We start from the raw sequence: 17,149 nt of genomic DNA on the forward strand, positions 1-17,149 counted from the left end.
CATATTGAATTAAAAAAGTGTAAAATCTCTGCTTTATTTCATCTTTCTGTTTCGACTTTTTTTTGTAAAAGAAAGAAAAAAGTTACCTGAAAACGACGAAGAAGAAGAAGGGGAAATGGAGATTGATGGACATAATGAAAACGAAGAAACGAGCATAGAAAATGAAGAATCTGATGAAAAAATGGAAGAATTGAATCGAAATAGAGGACGAAAAAGGAAACTCCAATACGAACATAAAATTGGCGACGACAAAGAGGAAGAAGAAAGAAGAAGAAGAGCTGTTGAAAAAGAAAAAGAAGAACGAGAAGAAAGAATAAGAAAAGCAGTTGAAAAAGCTAAACGACCTATTTGTACTTCTGATAACTCTTTACGATACTAATTTTCAGAAGCATTACCATATTCCTGACTAAAAGATCAGAAACTCGATTTGATATCATATATGATTCATAATCTTTACAGAAGCATTACCATATTTCTGACTAAAAGATCAGAAACTCAATTTGATATCATATATGATTCATAATCTTTACAGAAGCATAACGATATTTCTGACTAAGAGATGAGAAAAACTTGATTGGATATGATGTATGTGGCAAACTGTTTGATATAGAATAAAAGAAGTGCCATTTCTTGTTAGTAATGTTTCAGAGATTATCATTCTTTTTGTTCTCTGATGATGCTTATTTATTCGCTCTGTTTACATGAAAGAAAATGTAGATTGTTTGTCTGCTCAGCAAAATTATTTGAATTCGAAAAAAGAGACATCAATAGCTTTTGTTTGGATATCTTTTCCTCGCAAGCAACTTTTTGCAAAACAATCCTTACTGTCATTTGCCTCGGCTGCTGGTTAGGTAAATAGCAGTTGTAAAGCCATTCAAGATAAGTCGAGACCTAGCACGGTTAGAGTTAAAGTCGAACTTGGTTTACTAGCAATTTGCCACATCGAATGAGAATTCAATATGTCGACGAGAAAACAGGAAAAAAGTGTGGAGCAATTTAAGAAGTTTGTATTGGGTAATCTGCCGTCTTATTGGAACTTTTGTATGCAATAAAAGTGAATGGTCGACTATTATTGAGAAATAATGCAGCAAGAAACCAAGAAGAAGCATCGAAAACTCTAAGGCAAAGCAGTTACGCACGAATCAGCTTCAGGGGATCAAAGTTTAATCAGTAGAATAACTTTGGTCCTAAAGTTGCATCTCGGGCAGCAATTAAATAGCAACACGAGATCGAAAACAACAGTGTTACTGGTGCAAGACTTTGCATTAGAGTTTACATGGCTCTGCATTAATGCCTCCCTTAATCAAAGAACTCCATACGACTATTGAATACCAAATGGAAACCTTCTGCCATTAGTTTTTCCTAAGTGCAAAGAAATTGAAAAAACGAGTACTAATTTTGAATCTATCCGTGGAAGTTATAACTGTTTTTTTTCCTCAGTAATTAGTTAGTTTTATTATATAATAGTAAGGGTTATTATTTGTTAACCATCTTCTTCAGTCACTTCATAATCTCTACTCATTTTTTCTTTCTGTTTTGATTTTCTTTGCAAAAAAAACAAGAAAATGTTAACTACAGTTCCTGCAATTGGACGTAAACGAATATGTATTGACGAAGAAGAAGATGGTAATGCAAATGAAAAACGTAGAATTCATGAAGAAGAAGCAGGTCAAAAAGAGCTAAATCAAGAATCTGATAAAACAGAGGATGGAAAAACAGATGGATATTCTAATAGGAGAAATACCCTTAGTAATACCATTTAAAATATATCAAGGAAACCATAATATTACATTAGGAATAAAATGGTTAAAAAAAGTTAAACCGTACAATATAGAAAATGAACAATTAACAATAACCTGTCAAAATAAGAAAATAATTATAAAAAGAACAAAATAATTAATGAAAATATTTATACTTGTAAAAATTATTGTAGAAGGATATCACAATAGATATTATACCCTATGATAGATACAGGAGCAGAAGCGAATATATGTAAATATAATTGCTTACCAGAAGATAAATGAGAAAAATTAAAAACGCCAATGGTAGTAACAAGATTTAATAATGAAGGAAGTATGATTAAATATAAAGCAAAAAATATAAAAATACAAATATGGGATAAAATATTAACAATAGAAGAAATCTATAATTTTGAATTCACAACAAAAGATATGTTGCTAGGAATGCCATTTCTAGACAAATTTTACCCACATATAATAACAAAAACACACTAGTGGCTTACTACGTCATGTGGCTATAAAATAGGAGCAAAAAGAGTAAAAAATAAACAACGAAAAACTATAGAAAGGATTAAAGGTAGTGAAAAAATAAACCAGGAAATGGAAAATGTAAATGAAAAACAAATATCACAATTAGAAATCATTATATTTACAATAGACAAAGTTAAAATAATTAATGAACAACTAGAACAATTATATAATGAAGATCCACTACAAGAATGGGAAAAACATAAAACAAAAATAAAAATTGAATTAATAGATGAAAATAGTATAATAACACAAAAACCATTAAAATACAACTTTGATGATTTGCAAGAATTTAAAATACATATAAATGAATTACTAGAAAAAAATTATATACAAGAAAGTAATAGTAAACATACAAGCCCAGCATTTATAGTTATAAAACACAGTGAACAAAAAAGAGGCAAAAGTAGAATGGTTATAGACTACAGAAATTTAAATGCCAAAACTAAAACATATAACTATCCAATACCTAATAAAATACTTAAAATAAGACAAATACAAGGATACAACTATTTTAGCAAATTTGACTGTAAATCAGAATTTTACCATCTAAAACTAGAAGAAGAATCTAAACAATTAACAGCATTCACAGTACCGCAAGGATTCTATGAATGGAATGTATTACCATTTGGATATAAAAATGCACCAGGTAAATACCAACATTTTATGGATAACTGTTTTAACCAGTTAGAAAATTGTGTTGTATATATAGATGATATATTCCTATATTCTAAAACACAAGTGAACATATAAGATTATTAGAAAAATTTATACATATAATTAAACATTCAGGTATAAGTTTAAGTAGAAGTAAAGGAGAAATTATGAAACCACAGATAGAATTTCTAGGAATACAAATAGATAAAAATGGAATAAAAATGCAAACTCATATAGTACAAAAAATAATTACTATTGATGAAATATAGATACAAAAAAGAAATTACAATCATTCTTAGGATTAGTAAACCAAGTAAGAGAATACATACCAAAACTAGCAGAACATTTAAAACCACTATACAAAAAACTCAAAAAAGATGTTGAATATCATTTTGACAACAAAGACAAAGAACACATAAAAAATATCAAAAAATTACCAAAACTATATTTTCCTGATGAAAGTAAAACGTTTACATATATAATTGAAACAGATTCAAGTGACCACAGTTATGGAGGAGTACTAAAATATAAATATAACAAAGAAAAGATAGAACAACATTGCAGGTATTGCTCAGGATCATATACTGAAGCACAAGCAAAATGGGAAATAAATAGAAAAGAATTATTTGCATTATATAAATGTTTGTTAGCATTTGAACCGTATATAGTTTACAATAAATTTATTGTAAGAACAGATAACACACAGGGAAAGTGGTGGATAACCAAAAAGATAGATGATTCAGTTACAACAAAAGAAATAAGAAGATTAATATTAAATATATTAAATTTTACATTTACAATTGAGATTATTAAAATTGATGAAAATCTTATTGCAGACTACCTCTCAAGGAAGAGATACAATGAAAGATCTATTAGCGATGATGACAAACCTATGTCAGAAAATGGAAAAAATAGAGACAGATGTGCAAAATCTGAAAGCTAATAGTCAGCAGCATGACTCTAAAAATGCGGAGCTACGTCGTTCGGCAGACGAAAAACAGCCAGAACTAAAAGGAGACGTTGGGAAACTCCTTAAAATCCATGACATTACTGATGTTGCAGGTACAAGCAAAGGAGCTATGGAGAAACCTACACCAAAAAACATAAACCTAAATAGCATATTTACCAAACCATTTACTACAAAGGTACAGATAATAGACACTTTAGCACCACAAACATCTACGTATGCAGCTAGCCTGCATAAAGAGAAGAAAACATATAACCATATATCCCGAACATATATTGAAAACCTATACAAGATACAAAACTTTTTGAATCAAAAACCCAAGTCTACCACGACATTAGAAAAAACCCAAGACTACCTAACCCAAAAACTACAAGGTTATAACAAGTTAATTGCACAACCAAAAACTAATCCAAACCTAGTTAAAACTTGTTATAACTATGGATTATTAAATACAGTTTATACATATACATGTGAAGAAATAAGTGGAATCCCAGAGGTCCACAAAGCATTTTTAATATATAAAAAGATAACAAAAAGAAACTTATTTTTCATAAGATTCTACACAGCACCAGCGGAGATACTCTATGATGAAATAAAGCCAATGATCCATGTTGAATGCCTTGAATCGGACCCGTTACAAACAGAAAGGACGGGGGTCTCGCTGCCCGGTCAGCGAGTCGGGGGGTCCAGGGGGGCGACGCGCCCCCTGGCCTGGAGGTCCGGGGGGGCGGAGACGCCCCCGGCCCGACGGTATACAATGTTGTTGTATTGGGCCCTTAATTTTCTGTTGATTCTGTATGTTGGGCCCAAGCCTGTTAGGGCGTAGCTTAGCACTATATATATATAGACGCTATGGCAAACCCTATTTTTGTAATTCTGTTTTTGCCTCTCCATAATAAAACTGCTCCCTCTCTTCCCGTGGACGTAGCCAATTTATTGGTGAACCACGTAAATCTGTTGTCTTGTTTTTCGCGTTTATATATTTTCTCGTATTATCTCAAATTTCGCACAACAATCCAGATAGTCAAAATTGGGCTAACGCGGAAAATGATAATTCCAGAAGATATAGGCCAACAGCCAGAGATAACAAGAGTTGAGATACCAGTTTCTATGCCAATAAAAGGATAATAGGATTATCAACTATTATACAAGAGCTAGCAAATAACTATCTACAAGGCAACGCCATATGGAGCTATTATTCGAGAGATCACTTAATGATATATGCCAATTCGCGAGAAATAAGACAAGCAGATATGGAAGAAGTCCAAAAATGGATTTTGTCCCTGTTAAAATCAGAAGCTACGCCAACAACTAGAGCAATAAAGCAATGATTCATATCCGAAGAACTGATGACAAGATATTGCAAGCTAGTTGGGCACAAATACCCAGACCATATTTGTTCAAAATGTAACCAAGGGGATGACATAATCCCTGAGGTACTTTTAGAATTAAAAAAAAAGTAAAAGTAAAAGTAAAATATTTTGTTTTGTTTTTTGTGTCGGCTGAATATCAGCCATATGTACAAAGTAATAGTCTTTTATTTTTGTCGTGTTGTGTCGGCTATAAAAAGCCAATTATAAAAGCCGCAAAGTAAATAGTAAGTGTGTCGGCCAATAATAAAGATAGGCCACTAAGTTTTTTATTTTTAGCGTCGGCAAAATGTAAAAAGGCCAAGTGTAAAGTAGGTGTCGGCCATTTTTGGCCAAAGAGGTAAGATTGTTGTATATAAATAGAGGGCTTCCCTCATAAATAAAATCATCAATCTTCCATCATCTTCTCCTCTCTACAATATTTTCTCTTTCTTTACAAATCCGCTTCCATCCCCCAAAATTGGTATCAGAGCTAGCTAACTAATTAAGCTAATAACTATGGAAAAATCTGGAGCTACAAATCTCCAAAATCAGGTATACACTCATAAATTTATGAGTAACTAAATAAATTTATTCCTGAAAATCTCTTGTTGATTATAATTGTTTCTCATGACTTAATAATGTTATAGTAAACATCTTTAGAAGGTTTGCTACAGAAATATTTTTGGAATAAGTATGCCCAGACTATGTCATCCTAAAGTTGAAACCGGTTGGCAAGAAGGCCGTTTAGGGGAGTAAACAAAGTTGAGGCGCTGTTAGGGTAACTAATCAGAGAAAAAAGCTGTAGTAGTGGCTAGACGAGATGATTATTAAATCATTATTATTTCATAATAAATAAGTATAATCCATTAAGAGGTTGGAAGGAATAAAAACTTTTAACAAAAATGAATAAAATGAGTACCTATTTAATAGATGATGATGATAATTATAAAATATTACTACTCTATATACTAAAAAATCTGAGCACTGATATAAAAAGAGAAATTTATGACAAATTGGTAACATATGAAATAATAGAAATAACAACCTAAGGTTGGACTGAGTTAACCATACAAAGTATACAAGATGAACTTTACTATGATATGTATGATTTATATGACGATCTAGATATATTCAGAGACCAATAATGATTGAAATATGGAAAAGACGAAGTATAACTCACAAGATAAAATTTATTAAAGACCCAAGTAAATTAAGTAAACTTTTTAAAATCTTATATAGAAAGGTATAAATGAACAATACACCAAGTAAAGGAATCAAAATAAAAAGAACCAAGATAGATAAAAAAGTAAGAAAGACATGGAAAAAATTAAAACCCTTGTATATAGAATATAAACTATCACAACTAGTCAAAACAGACAACGATAAAAAAGATCATTTGATAAATATAATTTCGAAAACAGAATACAAATATGTTTGCTATTTGAAAAAACAGTATGAACAAAGAAAAATATAAACAACAATTAATAGAAAAAATAATGGAAAAAATAACTGAAAAAGAACAAGAATTATAACATAGAAAAAGAAGGTTAGAAGAAAATATATTAGCAGGAGTAGATAATAAATCAATACTAGCACAAAGAAAAGTTATATTTATGTTAGAATTAGAATCAGATTGTCTTGAATATGAATTACAACATAATATAATACATAAATTATAATGAACAAAGAGGAATTTGCAGTAGACGAAAAGACATATGAAAACCAAGACGGAATGATAATAAAAATAAGATTTTCAAATTTAGGAAGAAGATATAAAAAAAAATAGGAAATAATTTATACTTGATGTTAGAAAAAGAAACAGCAAGATTAGAAGATAGTTTAACAGCCATGATAAGAATAACAAAAGAAAATGAAGAAATAGATAAATCAAGAGAAATAGAAACCAATAAGTGAACAATATAATTTCTTAGATTTAGATTGTGTCACAGACATAAATAAAGCAATATTACTATGGACAGGAAAATATCTAAACAGTTAATAGATAACAAAATAGAAACAACAAAAACACCAAGATACATAGAAAGACATTCGTAGGAACAACAAAATTATGGATAGAAAATTTACCCTCAGAAAGTTTAGAAGTACTTAGGAATGATAAGAAAATGGATGGATCCTCATCAGCAACAAATATAGATATACTAGACAAATATGAATCAACAATAAGAAGTGAATTTGGAGGTATGACCACGGATATAAGAGAACAAAATAGAGAAAAAATAATAAATAGACAACTTATGACAAAATTAGCTATATGTAAAATGTGTTATATAGAAGAATATACTTGTGCATTCAAAGAATATTATTACAAAGCTAAATACAATTTAGACGAAGCAAAAGAAATAAAAAACAATATTTTACAAAATTACCAAAACCATTTAGTACAAAAATATAAAGGATTGGAATAATGAAGGAATGGTAGATACTTTAGGAGCTAGAATAAAATTTCTATCTCAATGGTTTACACAATTATGTGAGAACCAAAAAGAAAAATTAAAAATGAAAAAAGTACTAAATAAAAATTTAGCATATTGCAAAAATAAAATGGTACCACAATTTGGATGTACAAATAAAAAACAAAACAAAATATTTTACTTTTACTTTTATGGATGGAGATAATCCCGACATAAACTGGCCTATTGATAGAGAAACTTTCCACTTGTGTAGGCTACTATGGAATAATTAGGGACTACGTGGTAATTTCTGTTTGGTATATTATCTGCAGGGAGACAATGTTAGTACAAGTTTCATAATTTTGAGATAAACTTTACAAAAACGTTTGGATATTTATGACTAAAAGTTTTCAACTCCTTACAACGTTGATTTTGTGAGTGAATCTGGTGTATGGACTGTTTTGGTAATGACAATTAGCATATTTTAGCAAATTCTTTCCTATTTTTTCATTGTAGGAAGTCTGGAAAAGACTGATATAAGAAAGAAAGTCATTGGTCAAAAATAGGTTCCGATCTACCTTCTACGGGGTCGATCAATAGTATCATTTACATTTGAACTGAAACTAGTAGTCCGACTCAATGATTGATTTGCTTGACTGGGGCTTCCTAAAATCTTTCCTTAATTCTTATCCGACTCGATTAACTCGGAAACTCGACTCAATGATTGATTTGCATCTAATCCATCTCCCTCTGTTTCCTGAGTTGCTCGAGCAGCTTAACATTGGCTAGCTCTCCCAATTCCTTGGCCAACTAATTAAGTGTTCATTTATATTGTAGTGATTTGTTTTAAGTGGCAGAAAAGAGATGGTTATTTTTTTAGCTCGCATCGCAGGCACTATTATTAACTTTTTTTCTTTTGCTTTTTATAAATGTAAAACGGTTGAGTCAATTTATATGTTCCTCAACTAATTCTTTTTTGGACAAACTGTAAAAATATTCATTCAACCAAATGTCAGATGTACACCGCTAGTTTGTTTTGGACTCTAGAAGTAGTCCTCGAGATATCACCTATCTATCTGTACTTAGTAATTACATATATTACAAAAAGTAGTCTAGGCAGGGGTAAGTATTTAATCCCCTGATGTGCAATTGAAGGCAAATTTCATTTAATCTCTTGACAGTAGGTGCACATTGTTGTGAGAATCGCCTTATGTTCTTTTCATTCCAAATATGGTCGACACTTGCTGCGTACAACCTTTTCCTAGTGTGAGGATTATCCAGGGAACCTTTGGGAATCGTGGTTGGAATGACACGTACATTTGCTTGATACTGAGCACCCCTTAATGTGAATAATTCTGTAGCTCGCCAACCATTTTCAAGCATCAAGGATCTTTTTAACAAGCCAACATGCTTGATTAGGAATTGGTGCTTCATCCAGAGATCTGTCCTTGATATAGAAGCTATGAAACCAACGAACTCAAAAATTGTTTTTCTTAAGAGCCACTACCCATAAGAGTTTACATATAGCTACCTTGTTCCATAGGTGGTAGTCTATCAAACACAGGCCTCCAGCAGATTTGGGCCATAAAATCTGTTTTAGACGTCTCAGTGCTCCCAGTCCATAAGAAAGTACGATAAATACTAGTGAACAACTGGACCACTTCCTTTGGCAGGAAAAGCACTTGATCCCAATACATCTGCATCTCGAATATCACCCTTTTGATTAGTTGAAATCGAGCACTGTAAGAAAGAAATTTTGTTGTCCAACATTAAATCCTTGCAGTCATTCTCTCCACTAGTGGCATGAATTGCTGTATAGTGATTTTTCTTGAAGACAAGTGAACTCTAAGGTACATCTAATAGTTGATCTTTCAATTTTTTCCAGATTGACGTGTAACCCCAGAAACTCTGAAAAATGATTGGAAGATTGTAGTAGTAGTAGTTGGATAGAGGTTTTATCAGCCCTACACAATATTAGAAGCTCATCGGCAAAACACACATGTACAAGATTCATTCTGCTGCACTTAGGATGGAAATTGAAGTTTGGGTTCAACTGGAATTGTTTCAAGGATTGTTCAGGTATCCATTACTAAGACAAACAATGCAAACTGTGTCAGCAAAATCTTGTCTCTGCAACATTTCAATAGGTATAGGGAGACATTGAATTTGTGCAACAATGTTGATCACCACAAGTGAGTGGACCAATTGTGGATGGTATTAGATACTCTGTGTACTTGAACCAGTTGACATTCTCCCTGTGGGATCATTTAAGTAATCGGATGCTATTTCCCATTCAGTTCCTAGCTTTCACTTCTGTCAGGGTCGGTTCTCGTGTCTCTGGTAAGGTGTCGAGGTAAAGGTGGGGTCTCATATCGAATTCCCATTCAAAATGGACGCGCGAATCCAAATTAAGTCGTGTTCCAATATGAATATGGAAAACCCCCAAATATAACACAGAAAATACACGAGAATAATATAACTGGCCGTGGAAGTTAAGTCCGTTATTATAATAGACAATTTATTCCACTAATTAGTTTTTTATTGTATAAACCATCTTCATATTGAAAAATAAGTGTAAAATCTCTACTCATTTCATCTCTCTGCAAAAAAAAAAAAAGAAGAAGGAGAAGAAGTTACCGAAAACGAAGAAGAAGAAGAAGAAGAAGAAGGGCAAATGGAGATTGATGGAAAGAATGAAACTGAAGAAATAAAGCATGAAAATGAAGAATCTGATGAAAAAATGAAAGAAGCCGAGGAATGGGATAGAAATAGAGGACATAAAAGAAAACGTGGGAATGAAGATATAATTGAACAAAACGAATTGGAGGAAGAAAGAAGAAGAGCTGCTGAAAAAGAATCAATGATTAAAGAAGAACAAGAAAGAAGAAGAAAAACCAACTTCTGATTATGATGACTGGAGCTGGAAATAGGTTACCAATTTTTAATTTCATTTTAGTATAAACATTACACAAGAATTACAATATTTTTGACTAAAACATCAAAAACATGATTTGATATCTTGAATGTGAATGTGATATACAATACTATATGAGAATTTCACAATTATGCTATTTCTTGTTTGTAATGTTTTACTGTATTGCTTCATTTATCATAACTGTTTAGGGGTCCGAAGCAAATTAGACTTGATTTTTACGACCCCAAAGAGATTGATTTCATCTTAGAGCAGACTAAATTAAAGCTATGATCATTCTTTTTGTTCTTTGTTATTATTTTTGTAAATTTTTCTGATATTCTTTTTTTAACTTGATGATCATCATTTATTCGTGTTGTTTACAAGAAAGAAAATGTTTCAGAGATTGTTTGTTCAGGCACATTAAATGTTGGTTCTAATAACTATACTAATTTTCAGTTTCATTTACAGAAGAAGAATTACGATATGTCTGACTAAACGATCAGAAACTTGATTTGATATGATGTATGTGCTATTTTTGCCAAACTGTTTGATACAGAGTAAAAATGTGTGCCATTACTTGAGGTTCTAAAATGCAAGAATATCTAATCCATATGCTACATTTATGCTTGTCCAAGTCTGATTACTGCTTTCTTGATAGGATACGATATTCTTGCATTTTAGAACCCCAAGTTTTTAAACGATCCCCATATCGAGTAGGTATTGTTTTAATCTGTCTGCAAGAACGCAGGAATAGCATAGAATTCTGGAATAGTAGTCTGTTTCATTATGTTCCCAAGCATTTAAGCTCGAGACACTCATGAAATTATAAGATTTAAGGAATATGTGCTGCCAGGGATCAACGGAGCTTGTATAGCATCAAGTCCAATGATCTGTTCGAGGATTTGCCTCAGGATTCAGAAGATCAGTATCGAAATACTGGCTTACAAGTCGTCTCCACTTTGAGTTGTGATATTGGAAATGTGACAAAGATGGGTATCAATAGACCATGAAGAATCATTTCATTCCACAGAAATGCTAATTAAGATGAACGTTTGGGATTTTCTGGTCATCTTGAATAAGGTATGCAGATAGGTAAAAAAATGCTCCAATGAGGGGATGTAACCGTTACAACTTCAAAATCCATCCTTTCATCACGATCTAGTCAGAGTCCGGCTATCGGAGATATGTTGAGTTTATGATATTCACTCAATGCCGGACTTAAACCTATTCTAGCAGCTTTCATGTTATGTGTTTCTTAGGGATCTGACTACAACAACAACTATTTGCCTCAATCCCAAGCTTGTTGGGGTTGGCTAAATGAATCCTTAATGTACATGTCGCTTCATTTAAGCCTTGTCTGATTTTGAACAAAAAAAAATAGGATACAATATTCTTTCATTTTAGCAGAACCTCAGGCATGATAGTTAGAAACCCGAAAGAGATTAACTCGCTATTTGGTAGGCCTAATAAAAGTTACGGTTATACAAATGATCTGTTAGTCTGTTTCATGGCTCTGCATCAATGTTTAGCCACTAGAAAAATTGGAATGCCAAACTAAAGAAAATTCTGGACAGCTCTTAGGCAAAGCAGTTGCGCACGAATCGGCTTTAGGGGATCAAAGTTTAGCCACTAGAAAAACTTTGGTCCTAGAGTCGCAAGTTGATTTCGGGAAGCAATCAAATAGCAACACGATTGAAAACAACAGTGTTAATGTTTCGAGACTTGGCATTAAAGGTACCGTATTGAAATTGGGGTTGTGGTGACGAAGAAAAAATCTCCAGTATTGAAATTGGTTCGCCTATTCGATGCAACCATTTGTAGATAGTCAAACTATGAATTCAGGTGCTCAAGAATTGGTTCTGTGTTTTTGTTCTTTTGATGCTCTTAAGAATAATATTTGCTAACCTACCAGTTGGTGGTAGTAGTACTTTGTCCCCAAATAAATTTGCTAACGTACTGGATTATTGGTTTGCAAATGCAGCTAGGAATGCATTTGGGAAGGTAATTAAAGTGATCAATGAGTTTGTTCCACGGGACCAACCTATGCTACTGGGATGGTTGAAAAAACGTAAAAAGAAAAATACTAGTTTTAAATCTATCAGTGGAAGTTATAACTATTTTTTTCTAAGTAATTTGTCAGTTTTATTATATAATAGTAAGGGTTATATTTGTTAACCATCTTCTTCCGCCACTTCATAATCTCTACTCATTTTTTCTTTTGGTTTTGATTTTCTCTGCGAAAAAAAGAAAAGAAAATGTTAACTAGAATTACTGCAATTGGACGTAAGCGAATACGTACTGATGAAGAAGAAGATGGTAATGCAAATGAAAAGCGTAGAATTCATGAAGAAGAAGCATGCCAGAAAAAGCTTAATCGACAGAATGGAAATCAAGAATCTGATTAAACAGAGGAGCAAAAAACAGAGGAATTAGATGAAGCTGGAGGGAATCAATTGGGACGAAAAAGAGAACGCCAAGATGATGAAAATGGGGTCGAAGAAGAATACATACAGAATGGAGGATGGGGAAATCATTAGATTTCTGAACAAAATGAGTGTGCAAATCAAGAATCAGGAGGCGATGAAGAAAGAAGAGCTGCTGAAAAAAGAAAACAGCGAATGTCATGCAAATGTGAAATGATGGTGCGTGAATTTATTGATTTACGAACAAGAAGAATCATCTAAAACACACAGTGATGCTGATGATCATCGGGATTTGTAAATTTTTAAATCCATATGGAATTTCAAGAACATCAATGGGGATCTCCCACATCCTCCCTCAGATAAACTACTCAAGTACATCTTGTTCTCAATCCCAAATTTGAACTCGTGAAAGAGTATTTAAAGATGAAGATCATGTAATTTGAGTCTAATTATTCAAATGGATGGAGATAATCCCGAGATGAACCGGCCTATTGATAGAGAAGCTTTCCACTTGTGTAAGCTACTATGGGGTAATCAACAACAACAACAGGCGATAATTCCTGTTTGGTATATTATCTGTAGTGACAATCTTAGTACATCTTTCATAATTTTGAGGAAAAACTTTACAGAAGCATTTGGATATTTCTGACTAGAAGTTTTTCAACTCATTACTATGTTGATTTTGTGAGTGAATTTGATGTATGGACAATGACATAGCATATTTTAGCAAAATTGTTTCCAATTATTTTTTCATCGTAGAAAGTCATTCAACAAAAAGTTATTGGACAAAAATAGATTCCCTACGTGGTCGATCAGTGTCACTCGCATCAGTCCGACTCAATGCTTGATTTGCTTGACTGGGACTTCCTAAATTCTTTCCTGGATTTCAGCTATCCGACTTGAGTAACTGGGAAACTGGACTTGGTGAATGGTGAAGGCATCCGATCCATCCCGCACTGTTGATCGAGCAGCTTAGCATTTGCTAGCTCTCCCAATTCCTTGGCCTACTAACTAAGTGTTCATTTGCTAGCAAAGTGATGATGATTTTTTAAATGTGATAGTTTAGTCAATTTATATGTTCCTCAACTAATTCTTTTTTCGACAAACTGTAAAAAATTTCATTCAACCAAATATCAAATGTGCACCGCTAGTTCGTTTTGGACTCTAGAACTAGTCCTCGAGAGATCACCTATCTATCTGTACTTAGTAATTACATATATTAGTCTAGGCAGGGATAAGTATTTAGTTGATCAAGAATTGGTATGAACTGTCCCCTGATATGCAATTGGAGGCAATTTTCATTGAAGTTCTTGGCAGTAGGTGTGCATTGTTGTGAGAACTGCCTTGAGTTCCTTTCATTCCAAATATGGTAGACATGACTTGCTACGTACAAATAACCCAATATTTTTGCGAGTGGTCCACTTCTATGGGATGTATTCAATACCCATTGTAGTTCATCCTCCCAGCTTCCTATCTTTTTCATCCACGTCAAGAGTGTACCCCAATATTCACACTCAAGAAAAAAAAGATGATTGAATAATTCTGTTGAGCCTGTGTTACACGGGACATTTAAAAAAAGTGACGATAAGGTTTCAAAATAAATGGGTGACATAAGTTTTAAGTAGTGAGTGTAAGTGACAATTATATGATTAATGATTAAAGATTGTGGAATTGCCTTCAAGTTTATTAGTTGACAGTTTGGTCGATTGAATTAAATGAAGGATAAAAGAGTAAATTGACTAAAACCTAATTTAACCAATTTTGGTGGGAATTAAAATTGGGGAAAGCTACTAACAAGATGTACTAAAAGGGGAAATAAAACATTTTTCCCTCACCTCTCGTCATATTTTTTTTCTTTTGCTTCTTCTTCTTCGTCATTCTTGCTTGCTTGCTTGTCTTTCTTCCCGTCCTCTTTATCTTTTTCTTCTTCTTTTCGTATATTATTGGTCTTGGTTGCTAGTCCTTGAGCTTTCTTCTTTTCTTCTTCTTGAATCACATTTAACTAATTTAATCAGTGGATTAGATTTTGTTTTCCCTCAATTGAAATTACTTCATAAATGATTAGGGTCACACCATTGTTTTGATATGTAAAATTAATAGTTCTTTGAAATCATTCATCATACTTTGGGCACCTGCAATTTTTGAATAATTTGCATTCGCGTTTCCAACATATTGCTATATGTTGCAACAATTGACTATTGGAACAAATTATAGTCATATGTAGCAACAACAAGGTTATTTCAATAGTAATATAATTGACAGATGTTGCAACATATATCTTACACAAGTTGCAACATATAAACTAGACATGTAGCAACATATGACTTACATGCCGCAATCGGCATGATAGTTATATAACACCCTTATAAATTATTGTTTCAAATATTATATCATATTTTTATTACTTAATTATGGTTTAAAGTACTAAAATTTTGTCCAATTTGATATTTTTTCATTCCTAAATCGGACAATTTATCGATTAAGTCATCCTTGAAGTGACATATATGACAACATATGCACGTTCTGTTGGGAAAATTGCAACAGAAATGTCATATGTGGCAACATATGTATATTATAAAATAATCTTTTCGGGGTTGATTCAATTAAATTGCCACATAATTCAACATGTAACACTAATATATAGTCCTACAACATGTCCAAGTACAATATAATATTATGGTCTAATACAACAACCTTCATCAATTCTATCAATTATATTTACAAACACTATCATTTTCCACTAATTCATCATACAATGACCAAGTAACTACATATAATAGTTATATAACATCTTTATAAATCGTTGTTTCAAGTGTTATAACATATTTTTATTGCATAATTATGGTTCAAATTACTAAAATTTGGTCTAATTCGACATTTTCCATTCTAAATTGCTCAGTTTATTGATTAAGTCATCATTGAAATGACATATGTAACAACATATGCACGTTTTGTTAGAAAAATTGCAACAACAATGTCATATGTGACAACATATGTATATCATAAAATTGTCTTTGAGGGGTTAATTTAATTAAATTATCATTTAATTCAACATGTAACACTAATATATAGTCCTACAACATGTTTAAGTATAAAATTATAGTCTAATATAACAACCTTCCTCAATTTTATCAATTATTTTTACAGAGATTATCACATCACTAGTTCATCATAAAATGATCAAGCAACTTCATATGATAGTTATATAGTATTGTTGTAAATTGGTGTTCCAAGTGTTATAGCATATTTTTATTGCTTAATTATGGTCCAAAGTACTAAAATTTGATCCAATTTGACATTTTTCATTCCTAAATCGTTCAATTTATCGACTAACACATTCTTGAAGTGACATATGTGGCAACATATGCACCTCCTGTTGAAAAAATTGCAACAGACATGTCACATGTGGCAACATATGTATATCATAAAATGATCTTTTTGGGGTTAATTCAATTAAATTGTCACCTAATACAACATGTAACACTAATATATAGTCATACAACATGTCTAAGCATAAAAATATGGTCTAATACAACAACTTTCGTCAATTTTATCAATTATTTTTACAAAGACTATCATATCACTAGTTCATCATACAATGACCAAGTAACTTCATATGATGATTATATAACACCATGTAAATTATTTTTTCAAGTGTTATAACATATTTTTATTATTTAATTATTGTTCAAAATACTTAAATTTAATCCAATTTGACATTTTTCCGTTCCTAAATCGCTCAATTATCAATTGAGTCAACCTTGAAGTGACATATGTGACAACATATGCAAATTTTGTTGAAAAAATGGCAATAGAGATGTCATATGTGGCAACATGTACATCTTAAAATGTATTTTTTTTCCAGATAATAATTCAAAAGGAATAACAATCCAACTGTCCTACAAACAAATAAGTGATAAAAACCACTAAAAATGTCCTGATTTAATACCAATAATTTTTATATTTTATCTTGGAAGATATCAACGATAATCTAGAATGATGAGGGCAACAACGCTTTGTTGTAGAAGAAAATCACAACATATTACCATTGATGTTGTAGAAAACATAGCAACAATTTGAATTATAAAGAAATATTGGAACGAGAGAAAGGAAAGAGAGAAAAGAAAACAAAAATTAGTAAAAATAAATTAGATATGA

The 17,149-nt window shown here is 31.9% G+C and overlaps 1 pseudogene; it reads left to right on the plus strand.

Annotated features, from left to right (window-relative positions):
• Positions 1–3,191: 3,191 nt before the first annotated feature.
• On the plus strand, positions 3,192–10,445 carry LOC138339628 (uncharacterized; annotated as a pseudogene).
• Positions 10,446–17,149: the final 6,704 nt, after the last annotated feature.

The sequence above is a fragment of the Solanum lycopersicum genome, chromosome 11 (genome assembly GCF_036512215.1).
Source record: "Solanum lycopersicum chromosome 11, SLM_r2.1".
NCBI classification, from domain to species: domain Eukaryota; kingdom Viridiplantae; phylum Streptophyta; class Magnoliopsida; order Solanales; family Solanaceae; genus Solanum; species Solanum lycopersicum.